This window comes from Barbatula barbatula (assembly GCF_947034865.1).
Source record: "Barbatula barbatula genome assembly, chromosome: 25".
Taxonomy (NCBI): domain Eukaryota; kingdom Metazoa; phylum Chordata; class Actinopteri; order Cypriniformes; family Nemacheilidae; genus Barbatula; species Barbatula barbatula.
Window position 1 is genome coordinate 4,289,429 of NC_136788.1, and position 14,379 is coordinate 4,303,807.

Sequence of the window (14,379 nt, forward strand, 5' to 3'; positions counted from 1 at the left end):
TACATTTCATTTGATGGTCTATTTTCATGATGCAAGTTTGATATATTTTATAGCGCACTGAACATGTTATTGTTTTACAACATGAGCCAAAACTTCATCAGAATAGGAAACTGTGCAAATAACATTAATCCACAGTAAAACACTTTTTTCATTTGTTCAAATTAATGACATAATTATGAATAATAATTATTATTATAAATATTTAAACACATCTTAACCTTTGCTCACAATATTATCCATAAAAAAACCACGGGCTCTGTTTCAGATTTGTAAGTAAATTAGTACAAAGTCATTTTTTAAACCACATGAATATGATCATATTTATATATTTTTATATTTCCTAGTTGATCTTTATATATGAAAGCAGAAATCTGTTATATTATTATTGAATGTTTTTACTTACTGCCAACATCCAGTCTGGTGCCGCTGCCGAAAGTCCACCACAGTGATACAAACTAATAGAGCGACTGTACAAAAACCTCTGAACGCTTCAGTAACTATAAACACATCACAAACACATCTTTACACTTTATCACACATTCACACATCATACACATTACATTTCATTTAATATCCTGGTTATTTATGACTTTGTACAATAATATGATCTTATTTTACAAATGCTTGTGTAATTTCTGCAAGAAAATCCTGATAATTCTCACAAGTTTTAATTCTCATATCTGACTCTCATAACCTAAATCCTCAAAGAATGAACAAGGACACATTATTCAAAGTTAAAACATTGCAGTCAAATTGATGATGTGATGATACAAATACAACATCATGATCAATAATATAAGAAACATATGCACATGACATATACTGTATAAAATATATTATCTTTTGTTACGATCTAATAGATACATAACACATCACAAGTCCAGTGTTTGTCCATTCAATAGTTATAGTGCACTAGACTGTAGCAGAAGAATCCTGCCCACTTCTTTGCATTGTGATCACGTGCTTCAGTGTCTGAGAGTGTTTATAGTGCTGTGAGTTTAACACTTCATGACTGACAACACAACACAACACAATCTTCATCATCACACAAACCAACAAGAACAACAATGACGTTCAGCATCATCTTCATCTGGACACTCACAGTGTTTATTACAGGTGAGACATGGAGACTTAATCTGACTTGTTTATATTTCTGTGTTTGTTTTAGTATATGATGTTAATACAGTTTAATACACAAATTGTTTATATTTTGTGTTTTCAGAATCCAGAGGAATTACTCTGACTCAACCGAGAGTGAAAAGTGTTCAACAGGGACAAACAGCTACAATAGAGTGTCATATAGATGTAGGAATACATAGCAACGACTTACACTGGTATCAGCAGAAACCCGGAGAAGCTCCTAAACTCCTCATATATAACATCAATAACCTCCATTCTGGAGTATCATCTAGATTCAGTGGCAGTGGAACAGCAAGTACTGGAAAAGATTTCACTCTGAGCATCAGTGGAGTTCAGACTGAAGATGCAGGAGATTATTACTGTCAGAGTTATCACTATCCAGGTAGCACTCGAGTGTTGACACAGTGATAAAGTGTCGTACAAAAACCTCCGTCAGTCAGACTGAACAGTGACTGCACTGATACACCTCACACATACTGCAGCTGCTCATACAACACAAACACACACAACACTGATCACTAATAACACAGTACTGATATATATATAGTTATGAAGATTATCAGAAATGACTTTAACATCCATACTGACTGCTGAAGGATCAGATTATTTTGACATGGTGATAGTTTGTTTTATTTGCGTCAAATTCCCCTAAATAATAATGAACATATTATCATCAACACATACAGTTTTATACACATATGTTTTTCTGTGTGTGTGTGTTCTTGTAATCCAGGTTTTAGACGACATATCTAATGATCTTTATGAGATAAACATTATGATCAGATGCACCAACAGCCGCTGTTCATCATCACCACATTTGCCCAGAGTTCAGTGTTCACAACAGTCCATTCATGGTTTATATCAATCATAAATGTTACACGCACAACTGTATAACATAGCAATAAATATTTGGTCTATTTGGTTTACAGTATCAATATCGGCTGAGAAGTGCATGAACAGCACACAGTGTCATTTTATACATAATATTCATGTGTGAACTTTGATGACATAATAAAACCAGCAACAATAAAGAAGTGAAACTTGAGTGTTTCAGTTCAGATGATTGAACCAATCAAACATTGACACTGAGAGTGTTGAGCTGAAAATCACATTTGCATTGACAGGATGAAGAGACTCTGATGTTCTCAGAATAGATCGGCTCTGTCTCCAGAGATCATGCTCACAACACAACACCTGCATTTCACATTTACTCTTACATGAACCTAGTATTTGACTCTACAAACATACACCCCTCTCTTCCCAGCATGCTTTGCTGAGGGTCAGGATGCTACTGAGGCTGTGTTCGCCGTCCTTGTCGCTACCCGATCCGTCCAGGAAACATGATTTCTACTGCACATGTTCGAAACTGATGCAACTTCCGGTCTAAGCTATTAACGTCAGTTTAAAAAAGCTTTTTGACACTATTCGTTCCGTACCGGAAATAGTTTTTTAATAAACTCTTTAATGAACATTAAACTTAACATCAAAAGACATTAACCACATTACAATTTGTAATGGTTTTGAGAAACGTACGAGGGAAACACTAAGGATCCTGTTAAGAGCCGAAAGTATTTGTTTCTATTATTTTTTATGCTGCTTTTTGATTTTATTGTTTAATACCAATTTAAATACAATATTACAAAATGACGAGGATTGAGAAATTTATTTCTATATATACACATTTTTGAATCTATAGAAAAACAGAAAGATAATAGAAAGGTAAATATATCAGAGTGAAGTGATATTTCTTCTTCGAGAATCACAATCTTGTTGGGCGTGTAACTTTTACCAGGCAACACTCTGACAGAGTGGAAAGCAGCGGGTCTTGTAGCCTGGACCAATCATAATCAGAGACCCGAAATACCCACTTGATAAATGAACCATGTGTTTGTTTATATCCTGGACCAATCGTAATAAGAGGCCCTAACTATTATTACTTTATAAATGAACCATGAGTTTATGTCAAATATAAAACACACAGTCAAAGGTTTAAGCATGTTGTGTCTTGGTTCACAAAGAAGCAAATAAACTTTTGTGATTGAAAGCTGTCAGAACCAATGGAAACGCTCATAGAACAAGTTGGCTTTAGAACCAATGGAAACGCTCGTCACTCTAAAATAAAAATCAGTACGGTATTTTTGTTAAGTAATACAATTATAAAGTGGTAAATTATAAAACGATTAAATAATTCAACGTATCATGCAAAAAACATGCTGTTTTATGAGTTACACCACTAGTTTTGGCATATGTTTTCAACGTAACGTTAACGTTAATTCGCTGGCTTTCTTTTTTCACCTTCCGTAAAACCTTTTTTCACCAAAGATATCCCGTGCAATCTTGTCAAGGTAAGTGATATTGCTGTGTACATACTAACCTATTTTAACTATATCTTAAGCATATGTATGTTGCCTATTAACGTTATTAACGTTAACCTTCAACGAGTCCATGGGGGGAAGTCCAAAGGGGTTGGGATAAGGTGGGAGAGGCTTAGTCTGGGGTGACGCTCGAGAGCGCGAAGTCCCAGAGGCTCTAGGGGTCGCCGGCTGAGGAACAGGACTTGACGCCGGCTGGAAGGCCGGCTGAGGAACAGGACTTGACGCCTGCTGGAAGGCCGGCTGAGGAACAGGACTTGACGCCTGCTGGAAGGCCGGCTGAGGAACAGGACTTGACGCCGGCTGGAAGGCCGGCTGAGGAACAGGACTTGACGCCTGCTGGAAGGCCGGCTGAGGAACAGGACTTGACGCCGGCTGGAAGGCCGGCTGAGGAACAGGACTTGACGCCGGCTGGAAGGCCAGACCCGGCACCTGGGCAGGACCGGGCACTTGACTGGGCGCCTGCGGGACCACCGGACTTGGGACCACCGGACTTGGCACTTGACTTGAGACCACCCTCCGTTGCCTCTTCTTCTTCAGCCGAGCCACCCGCCTGGTGGCCGGCTGAAGGAACGACGAGAAGGGAACAGGCGGCTCGGGATTGGAGGCCTCGGACGAGGACTCCCAGGACTCCCGTCTTCCCCGCTTGCCACCAAGGCTGACTGCGGGTGGGGAGACTGTAGGTGGTGGTGCGGTGGACGAGGTGGAGGTTGCAGAGGGTGAGGAGAGGCCCACAACCCCGATATGCAGGGTACGGCCCTCGGGGATGGCGGCCAGCGGGGGGGGGAACTGGGCTGGACTGGGACACTGGGCTCCAGCCGATTCATGGCATACCTTATCAGGTCAGTGAAGCCCAGCGGTCTCAGCATCTTCATCTCCCACCGCGCTAGTGGTTGGTTGAGGCCGCCATTGAACAGGACCATCTGTTCCTGCTCACTTTGGACCATCTCCCCTGCCACCTCAAAAAAGCGGTCCGCAAACTAAGACGTAAACAGAGGAGGCGATGAGCCTGGGCCGCTCGCCTCGCCTCCATCTTGCCTGCTGGGTTCAATACTGGCTCATTCGTTCTGTCGTGAACGTGGAGGATGGACGTGGTAGAAGAACCCAAGTGCAGGCAGACACGGGGATGAAGGGGTTAACACAAGACTTATAATGTGACTAATAATAACACAAAAACCAAAACACTGACAAAACTAAAATCCAAAACTGAAAACAAAGACTTCCCACAAGGGGGGCAAAAAGAAACAACTAGGAATAAAAACTAAGAACTATACAAACAGGGTGCATGGCAGGGTGCATGGCAGGGTGCATGGCAGGGAGCATGGCAGGGAGCATGGCAGGGAGCATGGCAGGGAGCATGGCAGGGAGCATGGCAGGGAGCATGGCAGGGAGCATGGCAGGGAGCATGGCAGGGAGCATGGCAGGGAGCATGGCAGGGAGCATGGCAGGGAGCATGGCAGGGAGCATGTACAACGAACAAGCCCAAGACAATAGACATGAGGGCATCTTATAGGAAAACTAACAAAGGAGATAACAATGGGCAGGTGTGGGTAATGAAACACTCAGGGAAGGTTAACGAGACAAAAGGGCGGGAAACACTGACGAGACACGAGAAAGCACATGGCAAGTCAGAATCAAAACAAAGCCATGTATTTCTCACACAAAACCTAAGGCTATGCCATGACTCCGCTGCAAGACCAAGAATAAACATGACATGATAGCGGAATCATGACAAATGGTTTCTACTGCAAATGAATGTGAAGGTGTAATTACTCTTACGAGTTAGTAACGTTACTGTTTTACATTATATAAATATGCGGCTGGATATTTGTAAAATGACAAACGTACATTTTATAACATTAATTTGATTTGTGCTTAGTTATGTGTTAACTTTAGGCATGAAGGCTGTGTTGTTCATATATAGGCTATTATTCCGTCATAGATGTTAAAATAATGTAATCTATGATAACTGGATAACTGTAAGTATCTTTGAGTGGTGCTAGGACTTTTGACATATTCACATACAATACCAGAATACAATTTGTTGTGTCTAAGTGTTTAAAACAACATCAAAATAGCTGATTGTGACATTCAGAAGTTATATTTGTTGACAAACTGTATTGTACATTTTGTAGAAATGAGTTTTTAATCATTTTACAGGATGGCAGGGTAAGACATGCAAGCACTGTGGACGGAAACAGGCCATGAAAGAGGCTGTGAAGGCTGACAAAAGTAAAGTTAATGCGAAATGGATGTCCAAGATGAAGACATGATGTAATTCATGCAAACTAATAAATTCAGCTCACGTTCTGGTAAGTTAGCATCTGTTAAATAAATTTAACATTTAAATTTAAATTTAACTGAAGTGTATGACCAGATTACATTTTTCTACCCTGGTTTCCATTGATGGTGCGATTAAGTCCAGCCCAAGACTCACTAGTGCCACAGAGCCACATTGTTACACTATCTGGTGCTATCAACATCCGGATGATTTACCCATTTTTGAATCTGATTATTAAGCTTGGATACCAGGACAGACTTTAAAACAGAACATATCACACAACATTTTTATATTTTTAATCTGAACGTCCATGTAGTAGCGCTTAAAGGCTATGCCATATTAATGGTATGTATGTATTCAGCTGTTTTCTGATGTGTCTTTTTCATTTAACTGTAGACACACAAGTTGCATGGTGTTGGCAAATATCCCTTTCTCCTGATGGGAAAAAGGAACCCATCTGGGTCTTTTCAATGGATGTCACATTACAGCACATTCCTTTTCGACAGGAGCAGAAAACCCTTGACACTTTGAAAAATATTTTTTCAAGTCTTCTGAAAGGTATTATTAGAGCTGCTTTGTTTTCTCTATCCTAAATAGACAAACAATCTTACCTGATGCTTCTCGCCAGATAAGCATCCCTCCTCCACCCCAGCTCCTCTCATTTTTCAATTAGTCCCGCAGGACCCTCGGGGGTGTTCTGGGCTCGAGCCGGTTCTGAGCCCAGCGCACTTGCCCTGACCAGGGTAGAGTGCTCCGGGTTCAGATAGATCCGGCGGGCTCGGAGCCCACTCCCTGCACAACACGCCAAATACGCATAACCTTCATGGCCATACATTACCAATCTATCCTTACAAGGAGCTGTTTATCTGCGAGGGCGAATTTGTGAGACAGCAAATGAAGGATTTTTGCAGCAAATGAGCAGCGCACAGCATCAATGCACAACGCTGAGAAAGATATAAATAGCATTATTTTGTTGAGCGAAATAAAAGTATATGCTGAACAATAATCAAATATAATCTACTGAAGCTATTGTACAAAGACCTTCATTACACCAGACTGAATACAAACTAAAACAGAATATACAGCAATTACATCAGACAACACAAACAACAGTTCAGGAGATCTCTGAAGGATTACAGTTATTATTATTATTATTATTATTTTATTATTATTGTTGTTGTTTAGTGTCTTTATCCATTCAATAGTTATAGTGCACTAGACTGTAGCAGAAGAATCCTGCCCACTTCTTTGCATTGTGATCACGTGCTTCAGTGTCTGAGAGTGTTTATAGTGCTGTGAGTTTAACACTTCATGACTGACAACACAACACAACACAATCTTCATCATCACACAAACCAACAAGAACAACAATGACGTTCAGCATCATCTTCATCTGGACACTCACAGTGTTTGCTCAAGGTTTGTGTCGTAACATTTTCATCATTATTATTCATTCATTGAAGAGTGAAATCTTCATTTGTTTCAGTGTTTCTTATATTTCATGTTTGTTGTTTCTTTCAGAGTGTAGAGGACAGTACACTGTTACTCAGACTCCATCAAAAACAGCAGTTCAACCAGGACAACATGTTCAAATAAACTGTAAAGTCAGCAGTGCAGTGCATGGTAACTACTTAGCCTGGTACTTACAGAAACCTGGAGAAGCTCCTAAACTCCTCATATATATCACATCAACCCTCCAGTCTGGAGTATCATCTAGATTCAGTGGCAGTGGATCAAACACAGATTTCACTCTGAGCATCAGTGGAGTTCAGACTGAAGATGCAGGAGATTATTACTGTCAGAGTTTACACATTCCTAGTAGCTGGGTGTTGACACAGTGATAAAGAGTCGTACAAAAACCTCCGTCAGTCAGACTGAACAGCGACTGCACTGATACACCTCACACATACTGCAGCTGCTGAGGGAGGAGAGTTCCTTTAAATAACAACAATTGTATTTTGTTTTACATTGTTTTTAAAACATTTCAGCAGTTGTTTATTTATTTATTTGTGACCAATGTACATTTTTTATTGGTTTGGTACAATTTGTACAAGCATTTACAAAACACTACACAACAGATTATAAAAATACACTTTTCTGCATGTTTACAAACAGTAAATGACTTACATGATGTTATCAATATCAAACTTTTGATTTGCATCTCTTGTTATTCTCTTTAATATCATTTAATTCAACTGATCTTAATGTTGAATCAATGAATCATTTATTATGTCCATTGATTTTTAACTGTCTGATTGTTATCTGATCATTTGTAAGTTACAGTTGTATGATCACCATCAACATGAGCATGTCTCCCTTCTTCAAGACATGGATGAAGCTTGCAGTGATATAACCGCAGAGCAATACCAAGCCTGGATTCTTCATGCCAGAAGGTTTTCCCCACGGAGCCTGAACAATAAGGACATTCCCTGAGATTTTGATGAAACTTTATGGCTAAATGTTGAAGACTGGCTTGATGTTCAGTGGTGGTTCTACATTGAATTGCACCCCGGGCGAGACCACCTTTGAGCACCCCCCCAACCCCCTCCCAGAAAAATGTATAAAAAAAAATAAAACACACAAAATGATGACAAACCGTCATATTTTTTATAACATAATACGTGAAAGAGAAAGTTATATTTTTCAATTGCACAAATCCGGGGGTTTTTTTGTGCACCTGATGGCTTTGACATTTTGCTGTCCATCTCTGTTTATTTGGCACTCGACAATCAATAGATTTCCCCCCCGCCCCAACACACGAAACAAGTCATGGCCATAATCGTTTTGTATTACTTATTTTTTATTAGCCATTTCACACAATTCAGAAAAACAAAAATGTGCAAGAACTATATGCCTTTATTTATAATAATATGGATCAAATGTGCGTTATTTGGTAGAAAGTTGGGTGGTGTGTGATTGACTTTATAGCCCACTAATTGAATTCGCGTCATGGGAGGGGCTTCTGCCGCTCGCTAAGTCATAATAATTTCTTCCAAATAAAGCACATCTTCGGCGAATACCTGACAGACAAATAAAAAAAATTACAAATAAAAAGTACACTAACACTCTTCTCTCAAAAGGTATTGGTGTAGCTTTTGTTGAAACTAACTTTGAATAAGCACCTATTGGACTATTGCCCGAACTCTTTGTAAGTCTCTTTGGATAAAAGCGCGTCTGCTAAATGATTAAATGTAAATAATCACGGCTCAACTAGAGAAAGCTCCTGATTAGCATCGCGAATTTTCGCCGAAGTTCAGATTTTCTCAATCGCCTCATTCGCGCGAATCGCACCGCAAGTAGGTCATCGCGTCTTTGCATTGACTTAACATGTAACATGTAAATCACTCGCGCTTAACGCTTCATTCGCGTTCGGTGTGAACTACCCAGAGGTGAACTATCCCCTGCGTACGCCCCTCCCCTTTCCCCTTCACACACACGGCACCTTCTCAGCATGCAGGGGCGCCAAAATTCCCCACACAATGAATGATAGATCGTAGAAATCCGCTTCGCGGCGGCCCCGAGTTTTTTTTACTGCTCGTGCCGGTGCCGCCCCCCATGTGACATGAAAAAATGCCGCCCGGGCGACTGCCCGGTTCGCCCGTGCCTAAAACCGCTACTGTTGATGTTAATGAATATTTAGTGGATTTCAGATCTCCATTAACAGTTTTTCCCTTTTTTCCACAATGCACCCACAGTATTGTTGTACAGACTGTAAAATAAACTATAAAAAAATTTCTGCTTTCATATGTAAACAACTCGTGTTGTTTGATCCATGTTGTTCATGTTGTAGCCTATATTCTGTATTTTATGGGCTTTGTCAGTTTGTTTGGGCTTAAGTGTAACATTCATTGTGTTTGCTGTGTTTTACATTCATTCAGCACTGAAGGTGATTTGAAACCTGTACCTTGTATTGTTTGCTGCTGAATTAACGACTGTTACAGTAAAAGTATTTCACGAGTTCACAGATGCAGATAATAAAGGTTAGCAGAAGTATGAAAGGTTTGTGTGTTTGGCGTGCTGTCCGGGGAGCGGCACCGAGCTCGCCGGTTCCTTCTGAACCCAGAACACTCTCCTGTATTTTCATGGTTCACTGAGTGATGTTTATTTATTGTATTAAAAACACAAAATGAGTCAAAGTCAAAGATTCAATATGATTTTATTTGATGAACTTCAAGAAAACACAATCAGCAGTGAATGAATAAAGCACACATGCACTGGTGTGAGATGCTGTTTGTGAAAAGCAGAGCAGATGTCAGATGAGAGAGAGACAATGAATGTAGAAACACATGTGAGACACGAGTGAGACTCAGATGAGAACAGAAGTCAGAGAGAGAGAGAGAGAGAGAGAGAGAGAGAGTCTAGTATGAACACTGATCTTGTCTCTTGAGTTCTCTAGTAACTGTTTGACTGTTATCTTTGTGTTTGGCCTCACAGCTCACTGAGACCCCTGAGCTCCACTCCTGCTCAGAGAGAGTCAGACTGCTGCTCCAGCTGTACAGACCGTTCTTCTCCAGGAGCCCAACACTGCTGTCCTGAGATCTGCTGCTCCCGTCCACCTTCCACATCACACTCCAGTCTGAGGGGAAACCGTTGTTGAGCAAACACATCAGTGTTGCTGTTTTCTTTGTGGAAATCTCTTCACTGGAGGGCGGCAGGACGCTCACTGTAGGACGAGTGAAGCCTGACAAACACACAATAATCACAAACTCACACAAGAAACAAACAACTTCATAATAAGATCCAAATAATAAATAAATAAAAATGAGATCTTCTGTAAAGTTTCTTTTTCATTCATGTTGATCTGAATGTTCATACAGTTTTCACTAATGTTTACAAATGCTCAGAATCACCTTTGATTTAGAAATGATCAGAGGTGAAAACATATTACCTTTGTGACATTTATTTATTTTGATTAAGGATTAAAATAGAAATATAGAAAGTAGCTGTAACATCAACTACAGTGACAAAGTCTTAACAGCATTTCAAATAAACATAAGAGTCAAATAACTGGTTTTGAAAAATATAACCTGACAATATATTGAATGCAATAAATAAACAAATACGAATATAAATAGTTTTTGTAACACAGAATTCATTTCATTTGATGGTCTATTTTCATGATGCAAGTTTGATATATTTTATAGCGCACTGAACATGTTATTGTTTTACAACATGAGCCAAAACTTCATCAGAATAGGAAACTGCAAATAACTTTAATCCACAGTAAAACACTTTTTCTTCATTTCTTCACATTAATGACATAATTATAAATAATAATAATTATTATTATAAATCTTAAAACACATCTAAACCTTTGCTCACAATATTATCCATAAAAAAACACGGGCTCTGTTTCAGATTTGTAAGTAAATTAGTACAAAGTCATTTTTTAAACCACATGAATATGATCATATTTATATATTTTTATATTTCCTAGTTGATCTTTATATGTGAAAGCAGAAATCTGTTATATTATTATTGAATGTTTTTACTTACTGCCAACATCCAGTCTGGTGCCGCTGCCGAAAGTCCACCACAGTGATACAAACTAATAGAGCGACTGTACAAAAACCTCTGAACGCTTCAGTAACTATAAACACATCACAAACACATCTTTACACTTTATCACACATTCACACATCATACACATTACATTTCATTTCACTTTGTTTATTAATACATTTTGGGGTGAACAATTTATTACAACTATAATACAAACTAATATCCAAGTTTGACTGATCTTTAACCCTTAAAATTGACTCATATTCTCAAACCTGAAAGTGTGAACAATTTATTAATAATCAAGGATGAAAACAACTAAAGAATTACAAAGCAACTTGTCAGTGTTTCATATAGCTGCTGTCCTGTGTATGTTTATTATTTTACACAAACATTATACACAAAATAATGAATAACTATTCAACATTACAAATCAAAACATACTTGTTCAATAATCACTACACATAATGTAAGAAAACAAAATACAACCAACTTCAAGAAATGAAATTTAAATGATAAAACAGTGTTTACGTCATGATCGTGATTGCTGTATTTCTTGATACAGAGGACCCAGGTGCAGACAGTGGTTAAGGGGTTAACATATCATTTAATAATTAATTAAACAAAGACCCAAGAAGGGGTAACATAACAAAACATGACATGGGTACAATAACAAGACTAGACTAGACTAGACTAGACTAGACTAGACTAGACTAGACTAGACTAGACTAGACTAGACTAGACTAGACACGTGAACTAACCACACAATCACAATGAACCAGCACAAGACAGAAGACACAAGGGCATTAAATAAGGGAGCAAATCAAGAGGGGAACAGGTGTAGGGCATGAATCAATAACGAGAGGATGGGAACAGAGACGAGACCAGAGCATATGGAAGGCCATAATAACATTAATTGCCTCTCTCCACATTAAACATGAGGTTCTGTCATGATCCTGCCACTATACCAAGAGAAACATGACATGATGTAGCAGAATCATGACCGTTTGTGTGTGTTGATGTAAATGTAGAGATTGAGTTTGCATTGTGATCACGTGCTTCAGTGCTCTGAGAGTGTTTATAGTGCTGTGAGTTTAACACTTCATGACTGACAACACAACACAACACAACACAATCTTCATCATCACACAAACCAACAAGAACAACAATGACGTTCAGCATCATCTTCATCTGGATAATTTGTATTCAAGGTATAGTTTTTCATATGAATGTGAAATTACTCAAAATGTACTTGATTGTTACACTGTTTTAAACATTTTCTGATTTTCTCTGTTTGACAGGTTTCAGTGGACAGATAACTGTGACTCAAACTCCTTCTGTTAAAATGGTTCAGATCGGTGAATCTGTCTCTATAAACTGCAAAACCAACACACAAGTGAGCAACGCTTGTGTCGGTTCATATACTTGTATGGCCTGGTACCAGCAGAAACCTGGAGAAGCTCCTAAACTCTTGATTCATTCTGCAAGTCAAAAACTGTCAAACACTCCATCTAGATTCAGTGGCAGTGGATCAAACACAGATTTCACTCTGAGCATCAGTGGAGTTCAGACTGAAGATGCAGGAGATTATTACTGTCAGAGTTTTCACGTTACTAGTAGCTATGTGTTGACACAGTGATAAAGAGTCGTACAAAAACCTCCGTCAGTCAGACTGAACAGTGACTGCACTGATACACCTCACACATACTGCAGCTGCTCATACAACACAAACACACACAACACTGATCTCTAATAACACAGTACTGATATATATATAGTTATGAAGATAAATCAAAAATGACTTTAACATCCATACTGACTGCTGAAGGATCAGATTATTTAGACATGGTGATAGTTTGTTTTATTTGTGTCAAATTCCCCTAAATAATAATGAACATATTATCATCAACACATACAGTCACCTCTATATTCAATGTTTTTCTCTGTTTGTGTGTTCTTGTAATCCAGGTTTTAGACGACATATCTAATGATCTTTATGAGATAAACATTATGATCAGATGCACCAACAGCCGCTGTTGATCATCACCACATTTGTCCAGAGTTCAGTGATCACAACAGTCCATTCATGGTTTATCCATTCATTTATGTCAATTATAAATGTTACACGCACAACTTTATTACTTAACAATAAAAATATGAACAACACATTGTCATTTTATACATAATATTCATGTATGAACTTTGATGACATAATAAAACCAGCAACAATAAAGAAGTGAAACTTGAAGTGTTTCAATTCAGAAGATTGAACCAATCAAACATTGACACTGAGAGTGTTGAGCTGAAAATCACATTTGCATTGACAGGATGAAGAGACTCTGATGTTCTCAGAATAGATCGGCTCTGTCTCCAGAGATCATGTTTACAACACAACACCTGCATTTCACATTTACTCATACATGAACCTTTACACAACTATTAAAACTATTGAGAATCATGATACAGGACATTCCTGCACAAACACTACATGTGATTTTCTCTGTTGTCTGAATGAAGCTGTTAGACACAAACGAAACATGTTCAGAAGCTTTATTGAATGTTTCAGTAAACACAGCACACTGAAAGATGTCACAGAGGTTTGACACACGAGCTCTTTCAGTATTGATCTGCTGCACAACACTCATGAATGTGTCACAAGCACGCATTTTTATTCACGTCGGCACAAATAATGTTCGACTCCGAAGACTCCGTCAATCAAAGATAATATTAAAGAGGTGTGTGAGCTTGCAAGCACGATGTCAGACACTGTAATATTCTCTGTCCCCCTTTCTGCTTACTGTGTTGATGAGATACATAACAGATTATCATATCTAAACGGCTGGTTGTTTGAGTGGTGCCTGCAAAATAATATAGTTTTTAAAAATAACTGGAAGAGTTTTGAGGGCAGACCTGACCTGTTGAAAAGTGATGGTCTCCACCCCTCCTGGGCTGGAGCTTCTCTTCTGTCATGAAATATGGATCATAGTCTTAATGCTAAAACTTGACTCACTGGGGCCCAGGTCAGGAAGCAGACAGAATGGCATAACCAACGGTCTGCTTGCCGTCTCACGTCCCAGAACACACAAA

General features: G+C 38.9%; 1 gene segment (V, D, J or C); it reads right to left on the minus strand.

Annotated features, from left to right (window-relative positions):
* Positions 1–9,931: 9,931 nt before the first annotated feature.
* Positions 9,932–11,327, minus strand: LOC306890093 (immunoglobulin kappa constant-like). The segment is given in 2 exons: positions 11,290–11,327; positions 9,932–10,474 (listed from the first exon to the last, which is right to left on the minus strand).
* Between the last annotated feature and the right edge of the window lie 3,052 nt (positions 11,328–14,379).